At 43.6% G+C, this 19,078-nt stretch overlaps 1 protein-coding gene and 1 long non-coding RNA gene across 3 annotated transcripts in view; one reads left to right on the top strand and one right to left on the bottom strand.

Moving 5' to 3' along the window:
• Positions 1–19,078, top strand: part of EGFR (epidermal growth factor receptor) — a 208,370-nt gene that overhangs the window by 69,023 nt on the left and 120,269 nt on the right. The gene's annotated exons all lie outside the window — the stretch shown is intronic.
• LOC138424193 (uncharacterized) lies at positions 963–9,133 on the bottom strand. 2 transcript variants are annotated; one of them, XR_011250677.1, is made up of 5 exons: positions 9,038–9,117; positions 7,111–7,395; positions 5,724–6,265; positions 2,193–2,295; positions 963–1,700 (listed from the first exon to the last, which is right to left on the bottom strand). It is a non-coding gene; the product is annotated as an uncharacterized lncRNA (long non-coding RNA). The 2 variants fall into 2 exon arrangements; XR_011250676.1 differs by lacking the exon at positions 5,724–6,265 and having other exon boundaries at positions 9,038–9,133.

Below are 19,078 nucleotides of genomic sequence, written 5' to 3'. Positions count from 1 at the left end.
AGAAACACTGCTCTTTTTTTTGCTTCACTTTCCCTAAGACCTAGACTAAATGCCGGTTGTACTAAGCCAAACAATACCTGAGTGTACAAAGAGTCTATAAGCTTCTTCTGTCTGGTCTCAACCCCCTGAGGAGACCTGTGCTTACAAACTGTAACATGTCTTTCCACCTGTATGTTTATCTGTGCTGGTCAGCTTGGAGACCACACTGATGCTCCAGTTGCTGAGCCTGTCGTATTAAGTAGCCGCCAGCGTGGCTGAGATGGCGAGAGCCTGGAAGCCATGATGGGTCCCTGGTGTGGGCTCTGCAGAGGGACAGAGGTGTGGGCAGCCCTTGGGCAGCAGGAGGTCTCTGGGTTCCAAAGCATCCACTCCATCCCCTATGCATCCTCCACAGAGGAGCGGGGTGAGAACCAGTCCAGGAACTCTGCTGCTGTGTGTAGCCCCATGTCCTTGTGTGGCACAGAGTGTGATGCAGGCACAGACTCCCCTCCTCCTCCAGGTACCAAGTCCTGATGCTCAGTTTTGGTTTCAAAAGGGAGAAGAGAAAATCAGATCAGCACTAAAGGGTTCTTTACTCTTTCCTGCCCTGACTGATAGGTTGTTTCCAGAAGCAAATATTTGTGTGTTTTGAGAGCTTTTCATATGTTTGTGGGTCCTTTGTCAGATATGTGGTTTGCAGTATTAACTCCAGCTTTAGCAGGGTCTTTGCTGAGCAAACCTTTCTCATTATGAAGTACAGGTGATCAGTTTCTTTTTATGGATTGTGCTTTTGATGTCATGTCTAATTCCATGCCAAAGTCCAAATCCTGAGGGTTTTCTCTTATAAAAGTTTCATAGTTCTGCATTTTAGACTTAAACCTTTGGCCCATTTTTAATATACTGTGTGATCTTTAGGTGACCAACATCGACATGGTGGAGACCAACATGGGACATTCCCCCCTGTGGCACTATGACCTCGGGGCTACCTGGTGACATCAGTCATTTATTTGGAAGTTGGGGTGCTGATAATGACAAGACCCCCCTGCCAACCATTAGACACTTAGATAAATGCCCACTAAAGGTGCACAGCAAAGCATGAAAGGTCAGTCCTAGAGTTTAAATGCTTACAAAGTACATGGTTACCATGTTTATGTCAAATAGTTTTCCTGGTGGAATTTTTCCTAATGTAAAGCAAAAGCAATTTAATTTGAGCAGAACATGTTTTGAAACATGCTTTTGGCAGGGCTCCTTGCAGATAGGGAAATGATTAACAGAGTGGTTTATCAGTTATGGACTTTTGGCAGCAGAGGGAACATTATCTTTTGACGTAGTTTAGGACTGGGACATATACCCCAGAAGTTGGACTTTGTGGACAGTCCTCTTCCTCATCCATGGCAAGGAGCAGGAGGAGAACGCCGCACTCACAGAGGACGTGCATCCTCCTCTTGGCCATTCCTGCCGCTGGTATGAAGCAGATGTGTTCACCCTGGATCTGCTTTCTTCTTTGCTGTGTGTTGCAGACTCCCAACAAAGGCCAGGTCCCAGCTGTGGTGCAGGTGAACTTGAGCTGCGGCACTGAGTGCATCTGCCCTTGGCCACCGTGCAGAGGTGGCAGCAGCCGCTCGGTTCCTGCCAAGCCTCCCCTTGGTGAGAAGGCAGTCACCAAGTTACCCCCTAACCTAGGACAGCAGCGACTGTTTCTGCACAACTCCTTGGTATTGCTGGGAAGAGAATGGGCAAAGAAATCATTTTAAAGTAGTGAATTTTTCTTTTCCCTCAGGTTCTTTTCCTCTCTTCAGAACATAGTGTTAGTGTTTTCTTGTTTATTCTCTAAGGGATTTTGAAGCCAATCAGACTCATAAAAAATTGGCACAGGAAAGGTTTCAAGATAATATTTAGTTTAATGGCTCTAAGACATTACCAAACTGAGAAATCTATTTTTAAAATTATGACATTTACACATAGCTATATATAAAGTTTCATGAAATAATACTGTGTTTATAATGTTATTCTGATACTGTCCATTTTCTTTTCTTTCTATCAATGTGTTTTTCTTTTTCTTCTTTGTTATGGTGGTCTTAATCCACTAAGATGATTTCCTAGAACACTTCTGAATTGAGACCGCAGTTTAAAATAGCATCTGTGGCATGATTCTCATGCACAGAACAGGAAACTGAGGCCATTGGTGGAGATGTGATTAACCTCAAACTCACCTTGGTTAAAGCTAATTACAAAGTGGCAAAATCTGGATTAGAACTGTTACAGCATCAGGAACTTGGGTCATTCTTGGTACTCCAGCAAGTAGAGTCTTTGAACCTCATACAGGGATAAAAGACACATTATTACATTATTCCCCATTTCATTTTCTCCTTTCTGCCACCAGTCATTAGATTAGGACCCCAATCAGATATGACCTGATTTTAACTTGATTACATCTTTAAAGACCTCATTTCCAAATGAGGTCACATCACAGATACCAGAGATCAGGACGTGGACACCTCTTGTTGAACAACTCGACTCACTGCGCACAGTCACCCACCTACTCCCCTTGAAGACTTGATCTCAGTGTTCATAACCACTGCAGGGTCAGTATCTCAGGCAGCCTGAAGCACGTGATCTCTGAAGTGCACGGAAAACACTGTATTCCTTTCCTTAGTTTACGGTTAGTCAACCTTGAACTCCAGTGAAGGGCTTCCTTTGGATTTTCTTAATGACTCACTCCACCAAGCCCTCCCCACAGTCCAGAAGGACTGTGGCAGATACCTTTGCTGGTGGTCTGGAGCCCTGGCTGAAAGCTGTCTGTGGTGAATGCAGTATGAGAATGACCCGCAGTAGGTCATGCCCAGGCGCTTGAAAACCGATCTGCAGTGTAACAAATAAAGTGAGGCGGTGGGACACCTTAGATATCCCAAGTTTTAAATTACAGCAGGGCTGACTGAAGGGCGCTGGTGGGTCTACAGATGATATCAGAGACTGAGGAAAGGGAATCATTCTTGCCCCTCAGAAGTTGCAATTCATTAATCAAACTTGTGTTTTAAAGAATATGTGAAGAGGAGATCAAGATGGTACAGTGGAGGGATGTGGAGCTAACCTCCTCCCACATATCCATCGAATACATCTACATATGAAGCAGTTCTCACAGAACACCTACAAAAGCTTGCAGAAGATCTTATACAACCAGAGCTGTAAGAAAGATCTCCATGTAATGGGCAGGATGAAGGGAAAAGAGAGAAGAGGAGGTGTGGGGAGGGGACCTGCATGCCCGGAAGGAGCTATGATAGATGAAAGGCTACCTCACCCTGGGAACCTCTCTCACTGGCCAGGAGGTCAGCCTGGACAGACAGGGAGCTTCAGAGGCTGGAGAGGAAAGTTTGCAAGCTGGCATGTGGCCCCACAAGGCAGAGAGAGACCAGCGCAGACAGTCCTGGCCACATCACTGTGCTTCCCAGCCCAAGATGCATGCCTGCTGGTGTGCGCAGTGACTGGCTTCAGCAGACAGACCTGGAGAGACAGCTTGGTTTGATCATACAGAGACAGCCCAAAGGGTCTTTCTGGCCACAGAAAGAAAGAGTCACCATTGTTATTATGCGTAGTTTTCTATATACTCTATATAGAAAACCGTAAAGATGCCACACAAAAACAATTATTAATAGAACTGATAAATGATTTCAGCAAGGTAGTAGGATACAAGGTTAATATACAGAAATCTGTTTAATTTCTTCACACTAGCAATGAAATATCAGGAAGAGAAAGTAAAAAGCAAACCTGTTTAAAACTATGTCAAAAATACCTAGGAGTAAACCAAGGAGGTGAAAGACTTATATGTTGAGAACTACAAAACATTAAGAAAGGAAATCAAAGATGATTCTAGGAAATGAAAAGATACTCTATACTCTTGGATTGAAAGAATTAATTTTGTTAAAATGACCATACTACCTGAAGCAATCTACAGATTTAATGTGATCTCTATCCAATTACTGATGGCACTTTTCACAGTACTAGAATAAATAATCCTAAAATGTACATAGAACAACAAAAGACCAAGAATTGCCAAAGCAATTCTGAGGAAAATGAACAAAGCAGGAGGCATAAATCTCTCAGGCTTCAGACAATACTACAAAGCTACAGTAATCAAAACAGCATGCTGTTGGCACAAAAACAGACACATGGGTCAATGGAACAGAATCGAGAGCCAGAAATAAACCTGCACACCTATGGTCAATTAGTTTTTGACAAAGGAGGCAAGACTGTACAATGGAGAAAAGACAGTCTCTTCAGCAAGTGTTTCCGGGAAGCTGGACAGCTGCATATAAATCAATGAAGTTAGAACACACCATACACAAAAACTCAAAATGGCTTAAAGACTTAATATATAAGGCATGTCACCATGAAACTCCTAGAAGAGAACATAGATAAAACAATCTCTTAACTAAATCATAGCACGTTTTCTTAGGTTGGTCTCCCAAGGCAATAGAAATAAAAGCAAACATAAACAAATGGGACCTAATGCAGGCTCATTAGCTTTTGCACAGCAGAGGAAACCATAAACAAAAAGGAGACGACCTTCATAATGGGAGAAAGATAATTGCTAATGATGTGACTGGCAAGGACTTAATTTCCAAACTATGCAAGCAGTTCATACAACTCAAAAACAAAAAGCAAACAACCCCATCAAGAAATGGGAAAAAGACATAAATAGCCATTTTCCCAAAGAAGACAATTCACAGTGATAACCAACAGGCACATGAAAACATGCCCAATATCACTAATTACTAGAGAAATGCAAATCAAAACCACAGTGAAGTATCACCTCACACTGGCCAGAATGCCATCATCAAAAATCTACAAATAATAAAAATTGGAAAGGGTGTGGAGAAGAGAGAACCCTCCTGCACTGCTGGTGGGAATATAAATTGGTGCAGTCCCTCTGGAAAACAGAATGGAGGTGCCCTTAAAAACTAAAAATAGAGTTACTATATGATCCAGCAATCCTACTCCTGGGCAAATATCCAAAAAAGACAAAAACTAATTGGAAAAGATACATGCACCCCAGTGTTCATAGCAGCACTGTTTACAATATTCAAGACTTGGGAACAACCTAAATGTCCATAAATAGGTGAATGGATAAGGAAGATATGGTACATATATACAGTGGAATATTAGCTACAAAAGGAGTGAAATAATGGCATTTGCAGCAACATGGATAGACCCAGAGATTGTCATATTGAGTGAAGTAAGTCAGGCATAAAAAGAAAGTATCATATGATATCACCCATATGTGGAATCTTAAAAATAATACAAATGAACTTACTTATAAAGCAGAAACACAGGCACAGAAAACAAAGCTATAGTTACCAAAGGGGAAGAGAGGGGAGGGATAAATTGGGAGTATGGAATTAACAATTGTACATTACTACATGTAAAATAGATAAACAACAAGGACTTACTGCACAGCACAGGGAACTATATTCAGTAACTTGTAGTCAACTATAGTGGAAACTAATTTTTTTTAAAAAGAATATAGGTATACACACACACACACACACACACACACACACACACACACACACACACATATATATATATGACCAAATCACTCTTCTCTATAGCTGAAACTAACAAAGTGTTGTAAATCAACTACATTTCAATAAAAATTAAAATGTGAAGTATATGCAGACAAGCCACTGGGTAAGCCTTCTGGAAGTGTTTGGTGGAATAAAGTCCACTGTCTGTATATTACTTACATGAGTCCAGTAGGTGACATGCTGGGAATGATCATCCAGGTTCAGTAAGTAACCAGGGTTTTTAAATACAATAAAGGAGGAGGAATTTGAATATACAGGTTGGCGAGATCAGAATCCTGAAATGTGGACCACAATGAATGGAACAGACCTAGGGACTTCATTAACAGCAAGGTCAAGGCAGAGCCAGCTGCAAAGATACAGGATGAAGGAAAGCTGACTTAACAGATGCGCCCATGAACGTGAGGCTTAGCTTGCCATAAAGAAATAAGAGCCCCAACTGGGCTGTTGCAACAAGTCACTGCCAGTGCTGTGGCTTCAGATAACATACATGCTTCGTCACCTCGTTTGGTGCCCAGGTTCTCAGGGACCCACAGTGCTATGATCCAGCTGGGTTCTCATCTGGAGCTCCCAGCCCTCCTCCATTCTCATCCAGGTTGATGGCAAAATCCACTTCCTGGAGGTTGTAGAACTGAGGCCCTTGGCCATAGCAGCTGCCTGACATTCACAGCAGGACTGTTTGCTTCTTCACAGCCAAAGTGTCTCTGCCAGGAGGGACATTTGTTAAGAGCTGTTACCTGATCAAATCAGGCCCACACAGATAGTCTCCCTTTTAATCTGGGACCTTAATGACATCTGCAAGATCCCTTGGCTTCTGACATAAAACCTAAGCAAAGGCATGGTGCCCATCGTGCATTTGGATCAAGCTGCGTGAAGAAATGAGCAGGGCTATGAAGCTGGGTGAGCTTGTGTTGATTGGAAGCGCTCTGCTCCAGGGCTCTACTTGGGAGGGGTGTGCAAACTGAAACTGGCCAAAAGGTGGAGAAGGCACTTAGGAGAGTCACAGGGACAGATGGAGATGGCCTGGGGATGCTTATTTGGGAAAATACTAAGGGAGGATATAGTAGCTGTCTTCAAATATTTGAAGGGCTATCGTTGAGAAGAGGAATTTGGCTTTTGACCTTCAGAGAGGCATGATGTGCCATCCTGAAACACGTATTCTGGCCCCAGCACTTGCCTGCCACATTCTTTCCTAGCTCCAGTTCAGTGCTTATCTGAATCCCAGAGGAGCACAGCCCTGGTCTTAGTCTGCAGCAAGCACACATATTGTGGGTACTCAGTAAATGGAGGAAGAACCATGGCAAAGGCACATTTCCATGGGACTGATCTACTGAAGGGTGTGCTCCAATCCAAGGAGTGTCTCCTCCCCTTATTTCTCTAGACCCTCAAAGGGTCAACTGGCACCAGAAAATCAGGAGCATTCAGAAGTGTCTGGTGCCCAAGTGGACAACAGTCAGCTGCCTAGAATAAAAAGCATCCATACCATTATTTTGTATTTAATCATATAAAGAATATGTACCAGCTTGAAAAGTTGCCTCAAGTGTCTTACCTGAGGTATTAGAATTGACATTCAGTTGCCCCTTTCTAACTACATTTCAGAAAATTCCTTTAATATTGCAAAATCTCAGTATCATTTCCATCTTCTTTAAGTCTTCTGCTTGTATCTGCTTTTCTCCGGGATGATCTGGTAGATCAGAATGCTGTGGGCCGTGGGGTCAAGTGGGCACTGGTTTCAGATCCGAAGTCACCCATAGATGTCTGCTGTGTCTCACTGAGCCATTTTCTTTCCCATAAAAGTGGGGGTGATTCTGTCTCTAAAGGAGTCTTTGAAAACCTAATGGAGCAACATACAGAATAAATGATATAGTTGGTGCTTCATAAATGCTGCTACTTTCTGAAGATTACTTTTGAACTAACTGGACAAGAATCCTTGAGCATTTAGAATGTTCATTTAGCCATACCATAATATCAGTGATGTGAAATTCTGCTAAACATGATCTGCTAAGTGTCAGGCAGAGGGACGAACTGACACTCAGGGTCCCTGTCTCCTGGCACAGGGCCCGTTCCTTACCCAGGGCATCCTTGATGGTCACAGGCGCCCCAGTGGCAGGTGCAGGTTCAGTGGCCGAGCTCATGCACATCTGGCTCTGTGTTTCATCCTCTGAATGTGCTTCTGTGAGTCTGGTCTGTGCCAACTACAGGCCTAAGTGGGGACATCCCCCCCGCCCCTCAGGGAGGCGACCCTCTTCCACTGATAACTCCTTGTGAGGCTCAAAAGTCACTTAAAACCAGTATTGATAGTATTACTGTAGCTGCTGTTCACCAGGTACAAGGCCCTGTGCTAGGTAATTATTATGAATTATCTAATGTCTGTAATGGGTTTCCCTGATGGCTCAGTGGTAAAGAATCTGCCTTCAATGCAGGAGACACAGGTTCGATCCTTGGGTTTGGGAAGATCCCATGGAGGAGGAAATGGCAACCCACTCCAGTATTCTAGTCTGGGAAGTTCCTTGAACAGGAGCCTGGCAGGCTATAGTCCACAGGGTCGAGAAGAGTCAGACACAACTTAGCAACTAAACAACAAATGTCTGTATTGCTGCACAGTTTTCCTGCTTTAGTGAGGAAAGTGAAGCTCAGAGACTGAATAATTTGCTCTGGCTCACCCAGTTGGTCAGTACAGAGCCGGGGCTTCCAACCCAGAATGTCCTTAATGTCTTAAAATCAGTAATTACAGGTTAAGATTAAAAAAAACAACAGACTGTGGTAATCCAAAAAACTGCAATTATTTGGCTCCCTTGGAGGAAGCAAGAGCGCTGGAAAGACGTATCACCAGAGCATGGGAAAAAGTGAAGCTGCGGCTTCTCTGTGAGCCAGTCCTTTCCTGGCAACATCTTGGAACAAAACCAACTATAGCAGAGTTTTCTGGTTTCCTATGAGCTGCAGAGTGACTTTTCTCTGCAGTGCTTTCACTTCTTTCTCTCATCTCTGCTTAGTTAACCTCAGGCACCTGCCTGGCCCACTGGACGGCCGTGCAGCTGGCAGCCCCAGTGCTGGCCCCCGAGGTACACGGGCCGCTGCTCCCTGTCCCCTGGGCCGTGGCCGCTGCAGGCTGAGCAGAAGACTGTGATCTGGGGCTTGATGGCCCACAAAACAACAGAGTGTTTCTTTTCTTTCTGCTCCCCCTTCTAAGTTGAGAATCAACCCCTGTCTCTCCCTACTTTGTCCCCTCTGCCTCTCCTCACTATGGCCCCGCTGCAGGCTCACATTCTGTGTACACAGTGCTGTCCTAATATTTCTCTTTTCTCCAGGCAGGAAATGAGAACTCATTTTTTAGAGCCATTCAGGAAGTCGTCCAGAGTTATAATGGCCTATTATCTAATGGCCAGAGTTTACTTAGGCTTTCACTACTTCCACTGCCCACTTGAAACAAGGAAAAATATTTCCCCCGCCACCATGAGTGTGCTATTTACACTGACCGCAAGCAGCACTTGGACGTGGTGAGTTTCCCTCCAGACGCGGATCCACGGAGCTGCCCTGCTGCCCAGCACCACACTTCAGGCTAACACTATTTCGTGTTCTTTTAAGAAGTTTCTCAGTTAATGTTTTTTCAGTCTGTGATCTGAACATTGTGCTCATAATCCCTTCACCCTTCATTGCTTAGAGAGTTGATCACCCTGAGCTGTGGTACTTATTAAAAATGGGTATTACTAGGCCTGTAACTGAGATTATGGGAGGGTGGGCCTCCAGAACACTCACATTCTAAGTCTTGTTTTCTGAACCCCAAAAAAGGCAGAGCACGTGCTTTTATGAAAGATGGTTTGCGCCTAAAGTGTGTAAAATATTTCAGATGTGTGGCAAAATGTGCTTTATTGGCACCAAAGATTTGCTATTTCTTTTAATATAAATTTATTTATTTTAACCTTATTAGAAGCATTAATGACAGGAAGAGACTTTGAGGGAAGATTAAGACTGCAGCCTTCACTTAGCTGCTGTCCGCGCTGAGGTGATGAGTTGAATCGCCCTCTCAGGGTCATCCGTGCATGAACAGCCGCACCCCAGCCGGGGCCCCGCCCCGCGGGCCGAGCTCTCCTGCAGGTTCCGGGCAGGCCTGGCCTTGAGTCAGGGCTTACAGGAACCTGTGCAGGTGAGAGGAGAGCATTCCAGTACCTGGTGTGCAGCGGCCCCTCCCTCCCGCACCCTTCCCTCTGTGTGTCACAGGCCACAGGAAGGAGCCCACGGCAGGAAGGCAGGAACACAGGGTGTGTGTGTCCGGAGCTGCCTGAGAGGGGCCCAGGGGGGAGGTGATAGATGGGAACAGTGATCTCCTTCCTTAGATCCCAGCATAATAGAGGGAGGAAAATGCCCTCTCTCCACATCCTTGGCACACCTGCCCGGTGCCCATTCCTCTCCCGTCTGGGTGACAGCCCCACAAAGCCTGAGGTACCAAGACGGAAACAGGATGGCTACCTCCAGGAGAAGAAAACCTGTTTTCAGACTCTGCACTCACCTCGCCCTCCTGCCCTGCTCTGTCAGGCCCCCTTGGCACACAGGACATCGTGGATGAGCCAGAAATCCATTCTGTAAAACTGCAAGACAGATGCTAGAAATGTTCCTAGGATGTCTTCATGAGCCAGAACACAGGTGCCTTCAAGGATATTTAACCACTTTGCCCTGAGCATTTCCACTCTCCCTGAATGGAGCCCAAGCCACACTTCTGGTTATTCAGATTACACGGGGGTAATTTCAAAGTAATTTAAAAGTCAACTGCCACTGCTGGGCATCTGCACTGCAAATTAAATGCCTGGCACATGACTTTATTAAGGTAATAGTTCATTACAATACAAATTACACGTGCCACCTGGGCCCCCTCACAGGCACCCACCCCTGTGATTAGCAGCAGCCATCACCCTCCCTCTCAGCCCTGATGAAAGCCTCCATTATTCTGCTAATGGGGACGCAACCCTCTTATCAGCCCCATTTGCTTTTTTTTCTTTTTTTTTTTTAATGCTGACACTCTTTTCTTTCTGGAATGAAAAGCCTCTGCTGATTAAATTGAAATGTATGTCTCACTCCCGCCCCTTTGAATGTGAAGACATCCTGCACTCCCCCATCCTTCTTCTGCTCCGTCCCTGTGCTTATCTGTCTTCATTTATTTATTTGTTTGGCAGTATTTTAATTACTTGACACAAAAATGCTTCATCTTTGTAAAAAGTTCAGTGATAGCAGAAAGTCAGACAGTGTAGGGAACCAACCTCTCAAATCCCACTTCCACCAGCCAGTTTGGGAGGTGCCTCCCAGAATTTGTTCTCTGTATTTTACATGCAAAAATATGCATGAATAAAAATAGTTTTTGTTTATAGTTTTATACAATGAGTTTATATAATGCAAACTCTTCTGCCTCTTGCTCCTTTTTTTTAGCTTCACTTTACCTGAGAGCTTTCCAAATTGCAATAATATGGATGGCTGTGTAATTGTTCCTCATCCGGGGGTGGCCCGCTGCTGCTGATGGGCATTTGAATGGCTTTGGATTTGTCAGCCAGAAAAGTGTGGGCTGCAGTGAACATGTTGACTCAGATTTTCTCTGCGCACAGGAAGGGGTTTTCCAGAAGAGTTGGAAAGGAAAGACCTTTCCATGGATTTTTTGATCAAATTTTTAAAAAATTTCCATCATACTCAACAGTTGTAATGCATATGCAGAGCCCCAAACCATCAAGATCATTTCCCCATCTATCCTTTTGTGAACCCAGTCATGTCACACCAAGAAGTGATATCACTTCACCACACCATCCTTCATTATGCATCCCTAAAACTTCAAGTTTCCTGTCATCCCAAGGAGAATGGAAATTCAAGAAAGGCTCAAGCTGTTGGTCAGAAGAGTCTCTACTATGTTCTAAATCTGGCCCTGGGCAGGAGTCCCCGAGGATTACTTGAACAAGAGCAGAGCTTGCCTCATACAAGGCCCCTCAGCCTTCTGAAGAGCGGCACTCACGTGGCCAGACCCAGTCCTTACTTGGTGTGCACATACGAGTGACGTTTGGCAGAACAATACATACAGTGCACACCCTTCATGACTAAGCTGCCTGTGACTTCTGCTGTGCTGGGGACAGAATGGCCTGTAACACAATATTGTGGGTAAAATATTGTAAACTGTCCCTTGCTTCATTTTGCACTCAGCCTAACAATTCAATTAAATGCTGAGTTCTGCAGATCTATTTGAGGAGGTCGGGGATGCCCTCGAGGCTGAGATCACATGGCTCCCTGTCGTGGAACAGTCACCTTAATTGCTGCGGTAAGTTCTGCATCAGTAGCTTCAGCGCCAGCCTCACATGCAGCCCTGCAGTGCAATATGCCACATGAAAGCTCCAGAGTCCTTGCTACCCTTTAGGGGTACTTGCAAATCCAAGCAGCCCTAGAACCCAGCACTCTCACAATTCACCCACCCCCACAATTGTAGCACACGAACAATCCTGTTTTTCATTCCCTAGAACTGCTTTTCCTATACTTATTATTGTATAATTGCTTTTGAAGAAAGTGTTCTAATTTTATATCATGTGGAATATGTTAATATAATCAAGTTTATAAACCTTGTTCACCAGTTCACAACAGACTGTCCTAGCAAATGTTACCAAGTTCAGTGACGAGCAGGTGACGTCATTCATGTGCCAGGCTAATTGCTAATACAGCTGCCTACCCTGGCATCAGCCTCTGGGCAGGGTGAGCTGGTAGTGAATCTCCAGCAGTTTGCAGATAATAAATGTGGCTTGATCATGTTGCTAAAAGAGCTGTCAGTGTAGAGATTGGATTAGAGGTTAGGACTGGAGGTTTCTATTGCTAGGGTTTCTACAAATGGCCAGTCAGAGGACTGAATTCAGCCTGAACATCTATGTGAAAACCTGTAATGGACAAAGTTTGCTTAATTGGTTGCTTATATGTGTTCCATCATTCTAACTTGCCCTGTATTTTCACTTTTCTAATTTTAATTTTTTAAAAATCCAGACTTAAATGGGACTTTGAAAAATTATTTCATTTATGTTGTTTTAACTTCCTCAAGCAGCATGTAGGAAAAAGAGGATGAGCTAGTGGTCTCAGTGGTCCCCTGCAGCATGAGCGCCTGTCCGCTCCTCACAGTGGGCAGCCTTTCAGGTCACTTCTGGTGGTCGTGTCCTGTGAGAGCAGATCTGCCTTCTACCCTTTTAGTTCTGTTTTCTGTATTTGAAATTATCAAGATCATGTTTCCAGGCTTTTAAAATGAAGTTGCCTTTGTGTTGGTGTTGGTCATTTTTTACTCCACTTAGTTTTGGAATCTCTAGCTTGACCAATTTATAACCCCAAATGGTAGTTTACAGTGAGTAATAAACCGCACAAATGTCTATAGTAACCAAATCCATATTCTCTTCCTACTGCTCATTTCCAGGCATTAGTCCTAGTTAATGATAAACAGAACAGAGCGTGTCTCACCCTGATTGTAGAGCTCCTCTGCACTGCTCTTCCTTGGCCTCTCATGGGATCACACAGCTGTCTCTTCTGGAAGCAGTAATTTCTACCCATATCTGTACACAAGCAATAATGAAAAAGTGATTTTTTGAGAGAGAAACTGCATTTAAATCTATTCTAATTTTGATGGGAACTTTCTCTAGAGATTGGGGTTTTGTTTTTAAAGTTTTTTCTTGTAAGTATGGGAGAGTTTTCATATCTGTTATCCAAAGACTCACCTGAGTTTCTCTTAGGCAGTGTCATTTAAGGCTCAATGTTTTGAGTCTAGTCCATTCCTGGGGGCGGTGTTGGTCCTTCTGGTCACATTGTGACTGTTCCTGATGGCCCAGAAGGTAGCCAAGGAAGATAGGTGCCAACAGACACGGAGCAGTTGTCCTCGTAAGACATGAGCTATATTGCAGATGATGGGAAAACCATGCGCAGGACAGGAAGTGCATTCACCTAGAACTTACAGTACAGCCAGCGTGAGAGGCACACACACCTAAAAAATGAAGCTATTGTACAGATGCGGAGCATCACAAAGGCTTGTTTGTTTTCCCACGACAAAGGAAAGTTTGTCTTTGAGACATCTGGCAATAACATTCTTCATTTGGAAGTTAATCTTAGAAATGAGTTTCCATTGACTGGTGAGGAGAATGAATTGTCCTAACCCAGCATCCAGCTGCCCAGCTTTGGGAGAGAGAGCACTTGACCTCTCGTGGTCAGTCAGGAGAGGCTGCAGCTTTGTGACAGTGCCAATTCTGGGATGTTTGCCTAAAGGATCATCCTGAGCACAGCAAAGGGGCTTCGTGGAACTGACCCTGCTACTGTCCAGGTGATCATACAGGGCAAGCTGACCTGCCACATTAGGAGGTCCAGTCAGAGAGAAGTTTGCATCTAATTTGCGGGCAGTTGATAGAGCAGTGCTTCAAGACTCCTTAAGTTAGAGACTAACATCTAGGTCATGGTTTTCTACTAAGCGATCATAATGAAAATAGGAAGAGGAATCTACTCTAGAGCATTCTAGCAGTTTTCCTTCTAACTTCATCTCTCCTGCTAGGTACTCTAAGACTTTGCATGCATGCTGCTGGCTCAGGTCAGTTTTGGAAGAGGGTGAAAGGAGTAAACGTGGTGCTTTACACTGCTTCTGACGATCGTCATTGCTCAGCACCACGTTCATGGGCTCTAGACAGACACTGCTTTCTAGCAGATTTCAAAGTCATTATCTTTGAAATATTAGATTTCAACAGATTTCAGAGTCATTATCTTTGAAATGTTAGAAAGGTCCCAGAAATTTAGCAGAGGCATTCTGGATCATTCAAAACCATGACTCACAGTAATGCAAATTCATGACTCTAACTTGAATTAAGACATCCAGACTTGGGAAGTTGCTCTGAAGGCTTTTTGGGAACTTGGAGGTGGAGCTCTGAGCTCCATCAGTAGTTTTTTCACTCCTCTTTCCTCAATGTGTATGTGTGCTTAATTGCTAACTTGTGCCCAACCTTTTGTGACCCTATGAACTGTAGCCCACCAGCCTCCTCTGTCCGCGGAATTCTCCAGGCAAGAATACTGGAGAGGGTAGTCATTCCCTTCTCCAGGGGATTTTCCTGAACCAGGGATTGAAGCCGGTTCTCCTGCATTGCAGGAGGATTCTTTACCATGAATCACCAGGAATGTCTTGCAAATGTGGATGAAAAAGATGGTCATTTCCCTGAGGACACTCCTTGATCCTGTTATTTTTGTGTAACTTCTGGTGCCCAGGCCTGCGGGACTGAGGGCAGGGTCTCTCCAGACCCTGAGGGTGCATTTACTTGGAAATGCTGGGAGAAGGAATCTGTCACCTTGGAAACTTAGAGCCACCTCCAGCTAAACAGGAAAGTCAGTGGTAAACACAGGGTGATCCTGGGGCTTCATTCACTCTTAAGCTGATAAGGGAAGAATTTCTGGGAGATTCAGTTGAATAGATTTCACAGGGAATAGGGAAAACAGTATTTTAAAACTCAAATTTGTGTTTTCTTTTACTTATGATTCAATAAAAACTCTATAGGTTTTATAGAGCCTTAGAAGTCACCCTGTAGGGTTGAATGTATTGCTTTTTGCATGTTTGAAGCCCTTACCACTGTTAAGGTGTTAAGAAAGAAAAAGTCACAAAACAGTGATAAGAACAACAAAGGCTAGATTGACAGCAGAGCATCATGAAAATAAAATAATAACTTATTGCCTATATCCTCATAATTAAAATATATATATATGCTCACCCTGGCAACCTTGTTTAGATCCTGGGCCCACGTAACATCCAGCAGCTGGGAGCACGCATATCAGCCTCTTCAGTGGAGCCAAGTGGAAGGCAGTCCAAGGTCAGGCAACTGTGCTCCTGCCAGAAACCACTCCTCCACTCAAGGAGCCCTCAGCTCCATGGGTCTCAACTGAAATGGTCTGAAGAGCTTTCAAACACCAGTGCCCACCCCAGGATGATTAAAGAATGTACCATGACTTACTGAACATCTAACCCAATGATAAAGTCTATAAGTTCTTTCCCTTTAATTTTCTTGGTAGTAAGTGGGAGTTTCCCACCTGTGTCTTCAAGGTTTGGCAACTCTTGGTTCTATTTCATAGCAGTGCTGGCTCTGTTGATCAGAATTCACTTATGGCTTCTTTCTAGAAGAGCATGGTGGTGATGGGGATTTGTCTCCCCAGCAAGTATTGAAGGGTGAATTTGCACATCAGGAAGTCTCTTCCTATTGGCTGCAGCTGTCTGCTGGCTGTGAATAGTATTGTTTCTGAACAGTTTACAGTAACATTGGGTTAAGAAAACATGCCAGCACACCATGAGGTATCATCAGTGATGGAGACGGTGGCCTGTGGACTAGCTCATTCATTCAGCAGGTTTCTCTCGGGCTGCTGAGTGTTAACTGAATATTGGGCATGCAGGTATGAAGCAGACACAGCCCTGCCCTCTCATCTCCCCCACTGTTTCAGTCCAGTTAGGACAGAGCCAGTGGTCAGCACTCAGAGGACTGGCTGCCCCTCTTCATACCATGACCAGCCTTATTCTTCACTCCCTTGCTTGTTGTTGGCCTGAACAGTATCCTTGGGGCTCACTTTCCTCACGTATGATATTTAAATACTAATAGATGCTGCTGGCAGGGGCCTTAACCTGTTCTGTAACAAATAAAGTATCCCTTAGTCTGTGCCCCCAACTTCCTGCAGTCTCGGCCCTCCCTGTTCCGACTGCTCGGGCGGCCCCTCCCCAGCCCGTTTCCCTGTGCCCGTGCCCAGGCCCAGGTTACATCTTGAGCCTGTTCACTGACCGCTTCCTCTGGATCTCCTCTGAAGGGCTCCACAGTTGCTGTGCCATAACTAACATTTTGGATACCAAGGTGTAAAGAGGAGTGAGGGGTATTTCAGAGCTCTCAGCTGCTGTCTCCAGATGATAAGGTACCCACTTCCCTGTCCTTAAGGTTTATCACTCAACGCCCTTGAGAATGGCATTCAGAACTCCAGAGGTGTGTAATTCCAAATCACCTTTCCTCCCTGCTCCCACGGCATTATAGCTGTTTCACCTCAGAAATCTTAAAGCCTGATATCAGAAACCCAAATTTAATGTTTGTTGCAGTGCTTTGCTCTATCACACTTTGGAGACTTTGCCTTTTTTTTTTTTAAACAAATTGAAGGTTTGTGGCAGCCCTGCATCAAACAAGTCTTTTAATGCCATTTTTCCAACAGCATATGCTTACCCTGTGTCACTTCTGGTATGCTTGCAATAGTCCAGACTTTTTTATTATCATATTTGTTTTGATGATCTGTGATTAGTGATCTTTAGCGCTATTATTCCGAAAAGGTTACCACTGCCTGAAGGTTCAGATGATTGTTAGCATTTTTTTTAGCAATAAAGTACTTTTTAAAAAATTGTAGTCTAATTGCTTTACAATCTTGTGTTAGCTTCTGCTGTACAACCAAGTGAATCCACCAGAAGTGGATACATATATCCTCTCCCTCTTGAGCCTCTATCCCACCCCCTGCCCCTACTCCTCTAGACCATTACAGAGGACTGGGCTGAGCTCCCTGGGATATGCAGCAGCTTCCCGCTGGCTAGCTATCTGGCACATAGCAGTGTATGTACGTCAATCCAAATCTCCCAATTCGTCCCTTCCTCCTCTCCCGCCTCATGTCCACCCACATGTCCATTCTCGGCATCCGTGTCTCTATACCTGCCCTGAAATTAGGTTCATCTGTACAGTTTTTCTAGATTCCACATACATGCATTAACATACAATATTTGTTTTTCTCTATGACTTACTTAACTCTGTATGACAATCTCTTGGTCCTTCCATGTCTCTGTAAGTGACCCTATTTTGTTCCTTTTTGTGGCTTCATAATATTCCATTGTATATATGAACTACAACTTATTTATCCATTCGTCTGTCAACATGTTCTAGCTATTGTAAAGAGTGCCACAGTGAACACTGGGGTACGTGTGTTTTTTCGTATTATGGTTTTCTCAGGATATATGCCCAGTAGTGGGATTGCTGGCTCATATGGTAGTTCTATTTTCAGTTTTTTAAGAAGTCACCACACTGTTCTCCATAGTGCCTGTATAAATTTACATTCCCACCAACAGTGCGAGATAATTCCCTTTTCTCCACACCCTCTCCATCATTTATTGTTTATAGATTTTTTGATGATGTCCATTCTGATTGGTGTGATGTGTGTGATACCTCATTGTAGTTTTGATTTGCATTTCTCTTAACAGGTAGTGATGTTGAGCATCTTTTTAAGCACCTCTTGGCCATCTGTATAGCTTCTCTAGAGAAGTATCTGTTTAGGTCTTCCACCCATTTTTCTGATACTAAACTGTGCGAGCTGTTCGTATGTTTGGAGACTAATGCTTTGTCCTCTGCTTCATTTGCAAATGTTTAATCCTGCCGTTACTGTTGTCTCTTTGTCTTGTTCATGGTCTCCTTTGCTTTGTAGAAACATTTAAGTTTAATTAGGTCCCATTTGTTTATTTTTGTTTTTGTTTCATTACTCTAGGAGATGGATCAAAAAATATCTTGCTGTGATTTGTGTCAAAGAGTGTTTTTTCTATGTTTTCCTCTAAGAGTTTTATAGCCTGACGTTTAGGTCTTTAATCCATTTCGAGTTTATTTTTGTGTCTGGTGTTAAGTAATGTTCTAATTTCACTCTTTTACATGTAACTGTCCAGTTTCCCCAGCGCCACCATGTTTTTTCTTCATTGTGTGGTCTTGCCTCCTTTTTCATAGATTAGGGGACCGTGGATGCGTGGGTTTACCCCTAGACTTTCTGTCCTATCCATACTGTCTCGATTACTTAGCTTTGTAGTGTAGCCTGAAGTTAGGAAGACTTATTCTTCCAGCTCCATTTTTCTTTCTCAGGATTGCTTTGACCTTTCAGGGTGTTTTGTGTTTCCATAAAAATTGTAAAATTTTTTGTTCTAATTCTGTGAAAAATGCCATTTGATAGGGATTGCATTGAATGTGTAGATTATTGCTTTGGGTAGTAGAGTCATTTTCACAATATTGAGTCTTCCCATCTAAGAATATGATATATTTCTCCATCTGTCAGTGTCGTCTCTGATTTTTTTCATCAGTATTTTATAATTTTCTGAGTATAGGTCTTTTGCCTCCTTTTGTACTTTTATGCCCAGGTATTTTATTCTTTTTATTGTGATAGGAAATGGGGTTGTTTCCTTAGCAATAAAGTATTTTTGAGTTAAAGTATGTACATTACTTTTTTATATATAATGTTATTGAACCCTTAATAGATTATGATATAGTGTAAATATAACTGGGAAACCAAAAAATCTGTGTGACTCGCTTTATTGTGATTTTCACTTTATTGCAATGATCTGGAACCAAACCCAAAACACCTCTGAGGTCTGCCTGCTCTGTGGTTTGAAGGAAAAAAAAACGAACAGCTAGGGTTGCATGAGCACCTCGCACTGTCTCACTGTTTCATGATGAAGACTTCCCCCCTCTCATAAGAGCGCCACCCCTCTTCTCTACTGCTTAAATTCTAGTGTT

This window comes from Ovis canadensis, chromosome 19, assembly GCF_042477335.2.
Source record: "Ovis canadensis isolate MfBH-ARS-UI-01 breed Bighorn chromosome 19, ARS-UI_OviCan_v2, whole genome shotgun sequence".
In the NCBI taxonomy this organism is placed as follows: Eukaryota; Metazoa; Chordata; class Mammalia; order Artiodactyla; family Bovidae; genus Ovis; species Ovis canadensis.
The sequence above is the reverse complement of the archived record's forward strand: the minus strand, read 5'-3'. Positions and strand labels throughout refer to the sequence as shown.